General features: G+C 37.5%; 1 protein-coding gene across 7 annotated transcripts in view; it reads right to left on the reverse strand.

The window, feature by feature from the left end:
• The window catches only part of Tenm1 (teneurin transmembrane protein 1), a 901303-nt gene extending 888478 nt beyond the window's left edge, over window positions 1-12825 (reverse strand). For 5 of the 7 annotated variants that reach the window (XM_011251006.3, XM_006541491.4, XM_006541492.4 and 2 more), the window contains exon 1: window positions 11945-12825. The gene's annotated coding sequence lies outside the window, so the exon portion shown is untranslated. Of the gene's footprint in view, window positions 1-6881; window positions 6998-11944 lie in introns of all 7 variants that reach the window. The other 2 variants (XM_017318484.2, XM_011251007.3) reach the window with 1 other exon arrangement.
• Window positions 12826-13934: the final 1109 nt, after the last annotated feature.

The raw sequence follows: 13934 nt of genomic DNA on the forward strand, positions 1-13934 counted from the left end.
AGCTCATGGCCCCATGGATCCCGTATGCTAGAGGAGTTGATAAATTATAAACAAACTAAACCACAGTAAGATTCCAAGTAGTTCTAACTAATAAGAAAGAAAATAGAGGTAGAGAATGGGAGAGAAAATGAAGAAGTATAACACAAATCAATGCAAAAGGGAGAGGATACAGTTATGATGAAAGGATAATAATTTAAATGTATGAATAAAATGAGAAATACAACCAGTAGGAATATGGAAAAATATTTCAAACTAAGAGAAGAAAATGCATGCCTAAAGTTCCTGAGTGACAAACCATTCATGGTATGTTTCAGAAACAAAGCAGAAGACAAAGTGTATAGAAGGTTTTGAGCAAGTTTGGATAGGAAATACAGTACATAGTCTGATAGCAAAATAATGAAGGCCTTGATATTTTTTCTTAAATATTTAAATTGTATCTTATAAGTGGTATGTTTGATTGTAGATTGTAGGATGAAGATTGAAGTAAAGAAGAGATAAAAACACAGAGCTTAATGAAATTTAAAAATCATACTGGCTGTGGTGTCGAAAATCATAGAGGGACAACAATCGATGGATGAATCTTTGTGAATACTATAACCCAGTCCTAATTAAAAAACAATGGCTTGGTTGAGAGTGTTAATGATTAGCAGGGGAAAAAATGACTCATTTTTAAACACTAGAGTTTGCAGGTAGAATCAAATGAGTTAGCCATTTGTTAATTGATTTGATTATAGGTTTTACCTGGCAGGAATGACACTTTTGTTGTTGCTGTTGTTGTTTGGGGTTTTGTTTGTTTGTTTGTTTGTTTTTTGTTTTTGTTTTTTGTTTTTTTCAAGACAGGGTTTCTCTGTGTAGCCTTGGCTGTCCTGGAACTCACTCTGTAGACTAGGCTGGCCTTGAACTCAGAAATTCACCTGCCTCTGCCTCCCAAGTGCTGGGATTAAAGGTGTGCACCACCATGCCCGAGGAATGACTCTTAAGAATTCGGCCTTGCACAACTGTATTATCTTATTAATAAATTTCTCACATATATAGTTTTCTGTATTGTTTCTATATTGCAAGTATACATGCATATCTATACACATCATAAGAAGTTATTCACTTTTCACATCTGAAATTTCACAGATATATAATAGAATTTCTTTTGATTACTGAAATTTGTCCTTTGTTTGTTTGCTTGCTTGCTTTTTTTGATACAGGATTTCTTTGTATAGCCCTGGCTGTCCTGGAACTCACTTTGTAGAACAGGCTGGCCTCGAACTCAGAAATCTGCCTGGCTCTGCCTCCCAAGTGCTAGGATTAAAGGCATGCGCCACCACAGCCCGGCAAAATTTGACTTTAAAAAGAACAATTTGCATTTGTGTTTTCTCTCATGCATTATATTTTTCATGCCCTTTACCTAGTGGCATGTACAAAACCTTGTGCACTTAGATTTTATTTTTATTTCATTGTTTTGTTTTCCTCCTGGCTTATATCATAACTTCCCATGGAATACTTCCTCTTGGGTTTCTAACATCCTTAGTGCAATATTTCTGAAACTGTTCCCTTCCTATTTTCTCTACAGTCTGTAGGGGATCCTAAGTACTCATTCTTGGAAGTTTAATGACTGTGTTTGCTGATGGTACCCAAATATCTACCTTCAGAACTGATAATTCAATTTAAATAATCTAAAATCTAATTCTGTCTGGATGTCTTTGTGCTATTGCCCATTAAATAAATCCAAACCTCACCTCATTGCCCACTCAAACATTTTTTTTTCTTTTGCAGTCCTTATATTGCATAATGAGTTTTACAGTAGGTTCCATATTCTCTTCTCTTCATTGTCACTGTCACGTTTTGGTCCACATCCTGAGAAACTTTTACACTTGCAGTATAGTCTCTTCACATATCTCACTCTTAATCCAGTTTAACCTATCCTCCATATAGGAATTACCTTTTTAAAAGAATCACACTCCTAGGAAGAAACAACTCAACTCTGGGAATGCTTTAATCAGGTTAGCTTGTGGCCATGTCTATGTGGCATTTTCTTGATTTCTAATTGGTCTAGGAAGGCCCAGCCCACTATGCGTGGCACCTAGCTTGGGTTGTATGATGAGGCTAAATAAGCATGTCTTAGGGTGCAACTCAGTAAAAAGCCTTCCTCTCTGGCTTTTGAGTCTGTTCCTATCTCCTGATTCTTGCCTCCAGCTATTGTCCTGACTTCCCTCAACGATTAATATAATCTGTAAGTTAAAATAGAACCTTTCCTTCCTGATTTGCTTTTGGTCATTTTATTAATCACGGTAAGAGAGTAAATTAGTATAAGTGGTCACCCCAATGCTATCTTAAAACCTTCCACCAATTCAACAATATAGATAATTTCTGCTTTTAAATATAGCAACTTTCCTGTTTGTTTGTTTTTTTTAAATAAGCATCAGGAAAATTACTTTTTCTAGAATAACACTCCATACAAATAAGTTGATCCATTCTGTATGTAAGTACTAAACACCAGTACTAGGCACATGCAGGAATACCAAATGAGAAATTATGTTTGATCTTGTTCTTCAAACCTAGATAGAAAGTACTTTTATCCTGAGTAGGTATGCTCTGTATCTAGCTTAGCCTGTGCCCTTTCATAGCCCTTATACCATGCAGGATGGGAGTCTTTCTAGTCTCTATCAGTGGTTCTCAACATGTGCATTATTACCCCTTTCTGAGTTATATATCAAATATCCTGTATATCAGATATGTACATTAAAATTCATAACAGTAGCAATATTAAAGATATGAAGTAGCAACAAAATAATTTTATGTTTGGGGGTCACCATAACATAAGGAACTGACTGTACTAAAATGTTTCAGCAATAGGAAGGTTGAGAAGCACAGGTCTAACTAAAATATCCAGGGGTACTCAGTAAGAATTAATTTAAGGATACAGGAAAAATGGCTTGGCCATTATGAACGTATATTACTCCTCTAGAGGATTCAATTTTAGTTATTAGCATCCATATCAGGCACCTCAAAAATACTTGTAATGGTTTCAGGGTATCTGACACTCTTTGGGGGCCTCCATGGGCTCCTGAATACACATTTCACACACACACACACACACACACACACACACACACACACACACACACATACACACACACACACACACACACACACACACACACAGAGCGAGAGCGAGATTGAGAACAGGAGAGAGAGAGAGAAGAGCGAGAGAGACTTTACAAATCTAAAAAAAGAATTAATTTAAGCAGTCTATCCTTTATAAAGCTTTATCATGTTTGAGTTTTCACAATATTCTGGTTATTGCTTTTAGAGAATTCCTTACATGATCATATTAGACCTATATATGTTTGTCTTCAAAAATAGGTAAGTCTTTTGAATAAGTTTGTACAGTTAGCTAAATAGAGGCATGTGTAAAAGTTTATCAAGTACATTAAAAATTATCACATGAAAAGCTTTATTCATGAAGAGTGTTCTTTGGTATATGACAAAATTTATGTAAAACTGAAGCTTTTGTTAAAAGAAGGGGTCACCACATGACAACTAAAGCTCCTTTAGAGGAAATGAATGGAAATATAAAACCAATTATTCCTAAATTCTGTAAATAGTAATTATATTGCTCTGTGCCTTTAGCAGCCAAGTCCCACTAAGTATTTTACTGAATCTGTGGGACAAGTATTCTCTCATATTTTATACATTTGCCTAACTATGTTGTATTCCATATTCAAAACCTACATTGTGAAAATTCCTTTTGTTGTGATAAGTTAACCATTAAAATATTTCCCTTGTACTGGATTCTAATTGTTTACATTGAAATTATCTCACTTTCACAAGTTGTTAAATCTTAAATAGGAGACCAGGACAAAATGATGATAATTAAAAAGTAGCATGCTGGTGTTAACACTTCTTGGATTCCAATCCAAATTTAAATGGTGTTACACCTACATGATGTGATTTTCTCATACTAACCATCAGAAATTCAAAAATATGAAATATTTTAAGAAGTATACTCAAAGTAAAGCCTTCAATAAAGAATATAAATCCAGGGCTGGCAAGATGTCTCAGGAGGAAAGGCACTTGTGATCCTGCCCAGTGGCCTGAGTCCAATTTTCAATACCCACATGGTGCAAGTAGAATAGAATTCTTACTTCTTTACTTTGTCTTCTGACCTTTACAAATAGCATATGTATATTTCTACATGTGCACACACATAAATATAAAAAAATGTAACATGAAAAGAATTCAAATCCAGAAAATGTGTATGTTGTTACACCTCCTACTCAATTGCATAGCCCTTTTTCTTAAAGGTAACTAGATCTCATTAGTAAAATTAAAACTATCTTCTCAAAATAATTTTCTTTGTTTGACTTGCCTAGAAATTCTACCTAAATTGTCTTATGCTGCTTAAAGCTTTATAGATGTAGTGGAGGCTCAGTCAAAGAAGCATAGTCCTTTATAGTATATAGTAGCAACAGAGGAGATTGTTATGTGTCTGTACACAATGTTTGTGAAATTGATGTGAAATGTATATATATACTTTTAATAAATATTCCCCAGAGAAAGCAATCTTATGAACACACACACACACACACACACACACAAACACAAACACAAACACACACAAGCAAACACATTTATATTTTGGGGCTACTTAATAAAGCAGGAGATCACACATCAATATCTCTCAAATGTTTGCAATTAAGCAAAGCAGCTTTAGAAAAGGAAATCACTAACATTAAAAGTAAGGGACATAATGTGCAGACTATAAATTGAAAATCTTGATCAGAAACATTTTGTTGATAGGAACTAAGTTAGCTAGGAATAGAGCCAAAATTTCAGGTTTAGAATGCTTCCAGCCACTGTGCAGTTGTAGTGTATTTATACACCTCTATATTTAAACACAGGTGGTAATTAGCAAGATTGAGACACCTTTAATAAGGCATCATCATGGGTGCAAAGGATGTGTAGCATAAGATGAGTTCATTATCAATAACTTTCCTGAATTAATCATCTCTTAGGACATTTAATTTTAAATGTACCTGAAAAAATGTGGATTATTGAGATGGGCCATCTGTAGTATTTTTTTCTATTTTAGCTGAAAAATGGAAGAATTTTCTTTAAATGTCTACATGCAGCTGGGATGCAGGGGTGGTGATATCTAATAAACCAATTGTCCATTTAATCTGGCACCTTCTCTTTGACAGGTGTCTAAACCAGATAGAAACATTAGAGGTAATAGTTGTACTTAGAATCCACCAATTAGACAAAAACCATGCAACTGGGAAATTTTCTCTGTGACCTTAGCCAGTAATAAGATTTTTCCCTTAAGTATGCAAATGGAGAGTAATTTACTTTTATTTTGGCCAATATACAAACCCTCATTCATATAGGCAGCTAAAAACACTAAACTATTTCCCAAAAAAGTGAAAATGGGAGTTTCTTTAATATAGCCATATTTGAATTCTACTGAGAGTGACTCTATCTGCATCAGCACACTCAATATTGATAATATATTTCATCTAAATAGGAAAACAATTGAATAGTAAGTATATTATACTTTGAAACGAGAAATGAAGGCTATCATTTCTCCAAACTTGAGCATTTGGCTATACAACAAAATGTGATTTATCAGATAGTTTGAGCCAAATAGTTAATATACTATTTCATTATTCCCCTAAACTGTCAAGTATTTGCATAAAGTTTAAAAAAATCAAAGTGATAGAGATGATTCAAGTATTAGGTACTCTACATGTGCAGCAGTGATGAGTGACCTAGTTTTTGGTTTTGTCATTATATAGCTTTAGCTCAAATAAGAAAATAGCAACAAAACAGCTAATAAAATATATGCATTTCAAAATCCAGCCACAGGATACTAATATTCTCAATATTTCCTATTATACAAAACTGTAAACAACTGTTTTTTCTAAAATTTTAAATAATTACCCTATTCTATCACTCATAATTCTGTCTAGTATATATATATATATATATATATATATATATATATATATGTGTGTGTGTGTGTGTGTGTGTGTGTGTGTATTCATTTAAAACATTAAAGACCTTCTGATCTTTATATGACAAACAAATATGCCTTTTTTCATTACAAAAAATCTTCACTAAGGAATTGCTTTTTCTTAGCTATAATATTAAAAAAAAGTTTGAAACAATAATTTGCAAGAAAACCCATTAGATTCTCAGAACGTATAGCTGGCATTGCAAAAGACAGCATGAGATTCAGTTCAGCTCATATTAGAGACTGTGATTCTAAAATTCAATTTTATAAGTTTTAATCAGCCACAAAAATGTTAGAACAAAATATGAGAAACATTAAAAGGCAATTTCCTCATTGTTGACTACTTATCAAATGACAACTTAGTTGATTAAAATTAAAACAATCTGCATGCTTTATAGGGATGAGTACAATAATTCTACAAATTCCAAATAAATGCATTCAAATACATGTGGTCTCTAATAAAAAAAAAAGTGGGACATAGATATTTTAACAGAACTGCTTTTCTATTTAAAAAGGGAAAATAACCCATAGTACTGGAAAATTCAAGTACCACTTGTATTTAGTTTTACTGTGATAACTAAGTAGGGTTCTTCAAAGTCTACAGACTCAAAATTTGAAAGAACATATTTTCCAATGTAATCATTATTACGAAACTATTTTAAAGCTGTGAATGCTCTATTAGAACAAAAATGAGTTGTAGACTACATAAATACCAACAAGAATAGTCAAATCAAACCTCTATTTCTATGACTACTTTGAAAGAACTGCTTGATGAGTAGAAACAGAAGAGGTTTACAAATAAAATCCTAAGAAAAAATTGGCAGAAATTTTGCTCCGCTTAATAATATATTTCTGACAAATTCATTGTTCCAACCTTTTCAGTTACTTTCAGGGACCAACAGGCTGACATGAAATTAAAAAGGAGGCTCCTGTTCTGAATGAGTGACTCTCCGCTGTCTGTGCCATCTAGTTTCCATGGCAGTAGAAGGACTGTTGGGAAATGAGATATAGAAAATCATAAGAAGCTAACATATCAATCCCATTAATTTAATTTCTAAACTGATAAATCACGGGGTGGAGGGTGATGTATAAGAATTACAGATTAAAGTTAAATTGTTGCATTTTCTCTGTTCTAGCAAAGACCAGTCAGTATGCTTTTGGTTTTGTATTAGTTGGGGGATGCCAGTAGCATCTTATATAATTCAGAGAAGGCTCTAGGACGCCATTTTTTGTTTTGCATGTTTTCTTTTCCTGCAAAGATATCAGTGGTCATCGTCCTGTTAAATGATTCCAAAACACTCAGACCCTGAGGAAAACATTTTCTTGATCAATCAGAGGTTAGTCTGAATTGTCCCAAACAGTTGGCTGTTGCATGCAGACATTTGGGTCTTACCAAGGTATAATCATAGAGTCTCAGATACAATCATAAATACCCAGAAAGCATATTAATCATGTTACAGACCTCTGAGAAACACAAATAAGAAGGCTCCTAAGAAACAAATTCAAAAAAATGATCCACTAATCTGATAACAGTTTCTTAATACATATTGATGTCTTGATTTTCTAGTTAACTCTTCATTCTTACAGTTAGATTAGGGTAGGAGAGAAAAGCCTAATATTTCAGAATCATTACATCACTTTAAAAACATCATCCAGGAGGTAGTGGCTATTTGGCATATACACACATTTTACCATATGCTATTGTTTACCAAAAGTAGGTGCTTGGGCAGGAAATATAATTCAGAATATTTTTAAAGTTATAAATTATCCAAGATTATACTTTCAGGTCTAGAAATAAGAATTAAAGTTACATATGAATTTTATAGTTTTAAATTTTTATTAATGTTACTATTTTTAAAATATCAGTGATCCTCATCAACTGTAATTTTTTGCTATGACTAAATAAAATGAGTTGGTTGAATTATTAATGCAAATATTAGCAGATAAATGAACATGTATGTTTTACAATGATTTTCAGTTCATACCATTATATTTAAATTTATTCAGTCCTATTTTCTATGAGTTTTCTATTTAAACAATATCTTTGGATTTGCTTAATCATACTAAACCACATGTAGCAAACTACAATATTACTATAAGCTACATAATTGAACACTGATACTGAGGAGACAGCTATGGTTGAACCATCAAGATTGTTCACAATAATCAAAAGCTGGGTAAAACCTTTTATAACATTCACCTGCTCTAACTGCACATGGTGCTAGTTAGTATTTACTGTTCTCTGCATTAACAGCAATCATCAGGAACAAAAACAGAAAAACAAACAAAAAAAAACTAAAAGAAATATAAATAAACTTAAGCCAGGTGATTCAGGCCTTAATTTTATTTATTAACAATAGCTAAGCATTATATCCCGTAAGAAGGTTGTTTCATTTCTTAAAGGACGAAAACATAAGCTCAACCTCCATTAAAAAGAAGGATCTAACCTAGTAGTCTGCAGGTGATTGAAATCAGTTATTGTTTATGTGGAACAATTCTGAAATGTAAATTTGTTTAATTTTCATTATAGCACTCACATTTGAAGTTATGGATATATGCTGGTAGTCATATGGCAATAGCTTTTATCATTTTATCTACCTGTAGTTGTGCTTATAACCCAACTCAGAATTGTTACCAAATGATAAGTGATGTGGAAGCTTTGTAAAATATTCACAAATCATTACATTTGGCTTTAAAATTCAGAAAATTAAGAATTATATACATGTAATGTAAATAAAATAAGCCAATGAATAGAAATAGCTAAGAAATCTTGGACGATTCCTTCCAAGAAAGTGTATGTGTGTGTGTGTGTGTGTGGGGGGGGGGGGGTGGGTATGAGGATGTAACAAGTATGACTAATATGATAAAAATATTTCAATTAAAAATATCTTTGAATCAGGTACTCAAAGTACCAATGTTATCTTGACCTCAAGTCATTCATAAGTAAATATATTCATAACTAATAAATTAACATATTTTTGCAAACCTTAGGGAAATGATCAATCAAAATGTATACTGAAGAGTTAAGAGCTTTACTTAAATCGGAAACTGATGGGCTTTCAGGAACTGGGAGCTTCAGGCGAACATTGCATGAATTCTGAAAGCCTATCTCCAGCATAAAATCAAAAACATTTTTTTATGTTAGTTGTCACTAAAATTTCTCACCGCTTTTAAGTTTCTAAAACTGTCATAGAAAATAAAATCCCATTGTTTTTGTTTTCAAAAGTAACATCAAATAGTAATTTTCAGTTTGATCATCAAAAATAGTATCATACAGAATGAATGTGACGGCTATGTTGTTCTCTTTCAGCAAGAATCTGTATAAAGGCAGGAGAAAGGTACAATGATAAGGGAAGCTATGATCATGTCAATGTTACTTAAACATATGATAGCAGAACTCAATCACTGAGACCTTTAGGACATTCAAACTTTGAAGCAGGGCCTTGAGGTAGTTGATAATTCCATACACTATGATTTACCTTTTCAGTACACTAATATGTTTGAATATTTGGATGTTCAGTTAGCCATCATCACAGCACCATGATTCTACAAAACAATGTTTTCCTTTAAGCTTTCTCTCTAATTTATCAACTGCTATGTCTATCTATTCTTACTCTATAATTGAGTCCTTGCTCTAATTGTAAACACCATATCATTTAATCCCGTGTTTCCCCTAAATTTCTGTTATTGTTCTAGAAAGCAAATTTTATTATTGTCATTATCAAATGTATTATGTTGAGTATTCATTTATATAGTTGTTTAGCAGAAACACCTGATTTTTTTTTTTAGAAAATTATGATGAACAACCTGTAAAGTTTTAATTAATATCTAGAGCATGGGCTCATTTTAGAAAATACCTGAACCACTTTGCAAATGCACTTTATGGCTTTATTTTATTAGCATCAAAAGTTTGCAACCTTATTTTAGCATACCTGAAAATCTTTGACTACCCTTTAAGAACTTTGCAATAGTAAATTATTCAACATATCATTTTAAAAGTCTTTCAAATTTGGATAAAAATGTCAAAACTTGGGTTTTGCTATTCTGGTATCTACTTTTAAGAGCCATATGAAGCCTTATGCAAATTCATCCCCTCATACACACACATTGGGAGATACATAGAATACATGGCAGGGGTAAGCAAGTAAACAAGTGCAGGATAATTACTGAGAAGAAGTTAAAGCCGTGGACAGTCTTTTCATTAAAAATGAGCTTTCAAACCCTTTTAGGTTGTGCTATCATTTGACACTATTCCCGTGCCCTCTGCTACAGGTCAGAAGATTTCAGAGGATGAAGGTATATAGGATTTTTTTTTCAACCAAAGGTACAATAGAGCAGACATTTGCAATGTCTTCACGGAACAGACTAAAGTAGCAATTGATGCTTACAGTGCAGTGTACCTGGCTTGCTAATTATAATTATAAAACAACAATCTCCAATTCAAGGAAGCTGCCTGTAATCCTTACCGGAAATATGATCAATTAAATGCTCATCTAAGGATACCTATTAAAGTTCTCTGGGGCACATCCTTTGCTTTTGGTGTCTTCATTCAAATGACATTTAATTTCTCTCCTGTGGCACAGGGAACTTCTCTTCCTGTTTCTTTGGACCACTATAAATATACGACTAGGTTAGTGTGCTCAGAAAAAACTGAGAAGTTTGAGACAAATCCTGACCAATTGCTTTGTACTCAAGTAGAGTTTTTTTTTTTTTTTTTTTGAACCATATTAGCATGTCTCCAGCAGCAGTGATGCAGATCTGCTAAACCCAATGCTGCCAAATGCAAGTACTAGCTGCAAGCCAGCTCTGGCCCCCGCCCCTATTCTGCCAGTGGCGAAACAGACATGGACAGGACATCCACTAGTGGAGTGAGATCGGCTGTCTCTGCAATTGTAAACAATCAGCTGCACCCGGTTTGCTGAAATGTTTAAATAGGCTACTGGTTTCTAGCACATCCGCTCACCAAGTAGCGCTAAGGTTCTTTCCACACCTCTAGGCAAAGCATCTTAAAACTGAATTGGCAATCCGCCTGTTCCCGGAATGGGAGAAGCTGAGGTTACATTTCCCCAGGCATGCCTAGCGGGTGCTTGGCTCTCGGCAGATGTACTGGCTATTGCTGAATTCTAGACACCAGGTTTTCAGGATGAAATGCAGAAACACACAATCCCGCACAGATGAGCGTATGGTTAAAGCCAACGCCGATGGCTACTGAAGCACCCAGTGCCCCGTTAGGATTATTTCCTTTGACACAGATTGGGAGATTGGATAACACATTGGGTGGGGCCTCAGTGAGGGTCCTGGCATTCTCCTAGAGCTGGAACTCCCCAAGTGAGGGTGGAATAGCAATTCGGAAGCAAACAGGTTCTACAGTATGTTCTAGCCCTTGGGCATCTTCTTTCAGAGAGAGTAGTAGGTGACCCCGAGTGGCAGAACCTTGGTGGATGCTCCAGGTGGAAGTAATGAAGGAGGTGATCATCTCCTTCTTTTGGGGGGTACAGCCTCCCCACCTGCCACTCCAAACATCTTGGTCCACTTGTTAGAGTGCTTTGGTCTGCGCGAAAGCGGAGGCGAACAGCCCTCTTACAGTACTGAAGGAGTTGGATGGTAAAAGTGCCACCTGGGAAACCCACGAAACCTTCAAAGGACAGTGTCCCTAGTGCCCGCTGGAAGCCTAAACTAACAACAAGGCCAATCTCCCATCTCTCCTGAGAGGTCCAGATCCCTGGGGGCAGAAGGAGACCCAGAGAAAAGGTTGCAGAGGCTCTGTTTCCTCCACCAGGAGTCCCAGAGCGGGCGCAACCAGCTTTTCAAGATCAGGAGTCACAATCCGCAAATGCATTCTATCACATCCTAGGGGGGAAGTTCGCCCAGAGTCCTTGGGGCGGAAGGCAGGCAGGATCAAGCGGGAAGGAAGTAAGCCAGAAGAAGCGGACCTACCTAGTCCAGGCGCAAGTTTCAGTGATGTCCTCAGGTGCGGTCCCCCGCCTCCTTGCCAGGTACTCAGCTCTGCTGGTGTGCTGTAAGTGCGCTGGACTTAGGGCGTCTTTGCTGGTTCCTGCGGGAAATGACTGTAAATCCACATTACTGTTCGAGCTGCCGCTCGGGCCCCCGCATCGCTCTCCTCCAGCTGGCAGTGGCGGAGCTCTCAGCCCGCGGTCGCTTCTGGGCAGGAACCGAACCTGGCTACTGTTGTGCCAGTGATCGCTGCCCAGGAGGGTATTTGCTTGGGGGTCGGTTTTTTTCTTCTTCAAGATAATGTGTATGTGTGTATGGAAGTGAGTGAGTGAATGAGTGTGTGTGTGTGTGTGTGAGAGAGAGAGAGAGAGACAGAGAGAGACAGAGAGACAGAGACAGAGAGAGAGACAGAGAGAGACAGAGAGAGAGACAGAGACAAAGAGACAAAGAGAGAGAAAGAGACAGAGAGACAGGCAGAAACAGAGAGAAAGAGACACGGAGAGAGGCACACAGGAAGAGAGACACAGAGAGATCAGAAGGGATAAGACAAGCCTCCTGGGCACTGGGAGGTGAACTCCAGGCTGAGCCGGAGCTCGCCGCGCGGCCGGGTGCCGGGCGTCTGCACCGCTGATGGCTGTGCTGATGTTGCCCTGGCCGCCGCCGCCGCGCTCTAAGGCTGGTCGCGGTTGTGCAAAAAATGTTTCTCCGCTACTCGAGACCAAAAAACCTGCCCTGTCTACTGAGCATGCCCGGTTTGACAGCTTCACAGCCTAGGCTTTTTTTTTTTTCCCTCTTTTCTTTTCCCCAAGACTCCAGGTTTTAGCCGCAGCTGAGCCCCGGGAGGTGGGGGTTGAGCTGGGAGGAGCTGGAGGAGGAGGAGGGCTGAAGGAGCAGGTAACGAGCAGAGGAAGAGAAGTGGAACTGAGACTGGTTCAGGAGTGTTTGAGGGTGAAGAGAGGGCAGGAGAAAGCTGGGTACCGAGCGAAAGGCAATATGGACAAACAAAATTTAGATTTCATACCACACTAGGATGTTTTCTGATCTCACATGACCTGCACTTATCATTTATCATTATTTCCTTCAGAGGATGAGGTGGAATGCAGACTTAGAAGGAGTGTTTGTTAATCTCAGAATCAACCCGGGACAGTGTTTCCCATTCACGATGTGCACAAGCAGATACACAGGCACGCGCGCGCGAACAGACACACACACACACACACACACACACACACACACACACACTCAGTCGCAAGCATGAACATACGCGCTAAAACTCTCCATCACTGCTTCAATGTGTGCTTCAGGACCAACTTAAGAAAGAATAAGTCTCTTGCCAGTTTAACTTTAGGAGGGATAAACTCAAGGGGGAGGGGGGTGTCCTCCTATTTTTCTATTCGTCCTTGCGCTACAGAAAAGCCAAGCAGGTGAACATGGTGCTAGGTACATACAAGCTCTGGGGGGGGGGGGAGGTTAAGAGAGCAACTCCAAATTGCCTTCCATTGAAGGTATGACCCCAGTGCATCAAGGGGCAGCAGGACAGGTCAGCATTAAGAAAATCCTCAAGGAAGAGTGTATGTGTGTGTGTGTGTGTGTGTGTGAGAGAGAGAGAGAGAGAGAGAGAGAGAGAGAGAGAGAGACATGCTCTTAATTTTACTGTGCTTGGCCACTCTAGCCCCAGGGTTCCCCAAACAGCTCTGTCCCTTACCTAGACGGGCAGGAGGGCACTAACCTAGGCGAACCCTGTTCACTGCCCCAAGCCTAGGATCCCTCCCTTCCCACCCACCTCAGCTTCCTCGAAAAAGCGGAGAAGTGGAATTTGTACACCCAGAAACTCGCTTGGGGAGCCTTAGGAGCCTGACTGGGCATGCTCGAGACTTTGGGGCGCCTCGAGTGGAGGCACTCTCCAACCGCTAACATCTGCATGGCTGGACCAGATGTGGCTGAAGTGGGGGAAGCTTCGGCGCCAGCTCCA

Source organism: Mus musculus, chromosome X, assembly GCF_000001635.26.
Source record: "Mus musculus strain C57BL/6J chromosome X, GRCm38.p6 C57BL/6J".
In the NCBI taxonomy this organism is placed as follows: Eukaryota; Metazoa; Chordata; class Mammalia; order Rodentia; family Muridae; genus Mus; species Mus musculus.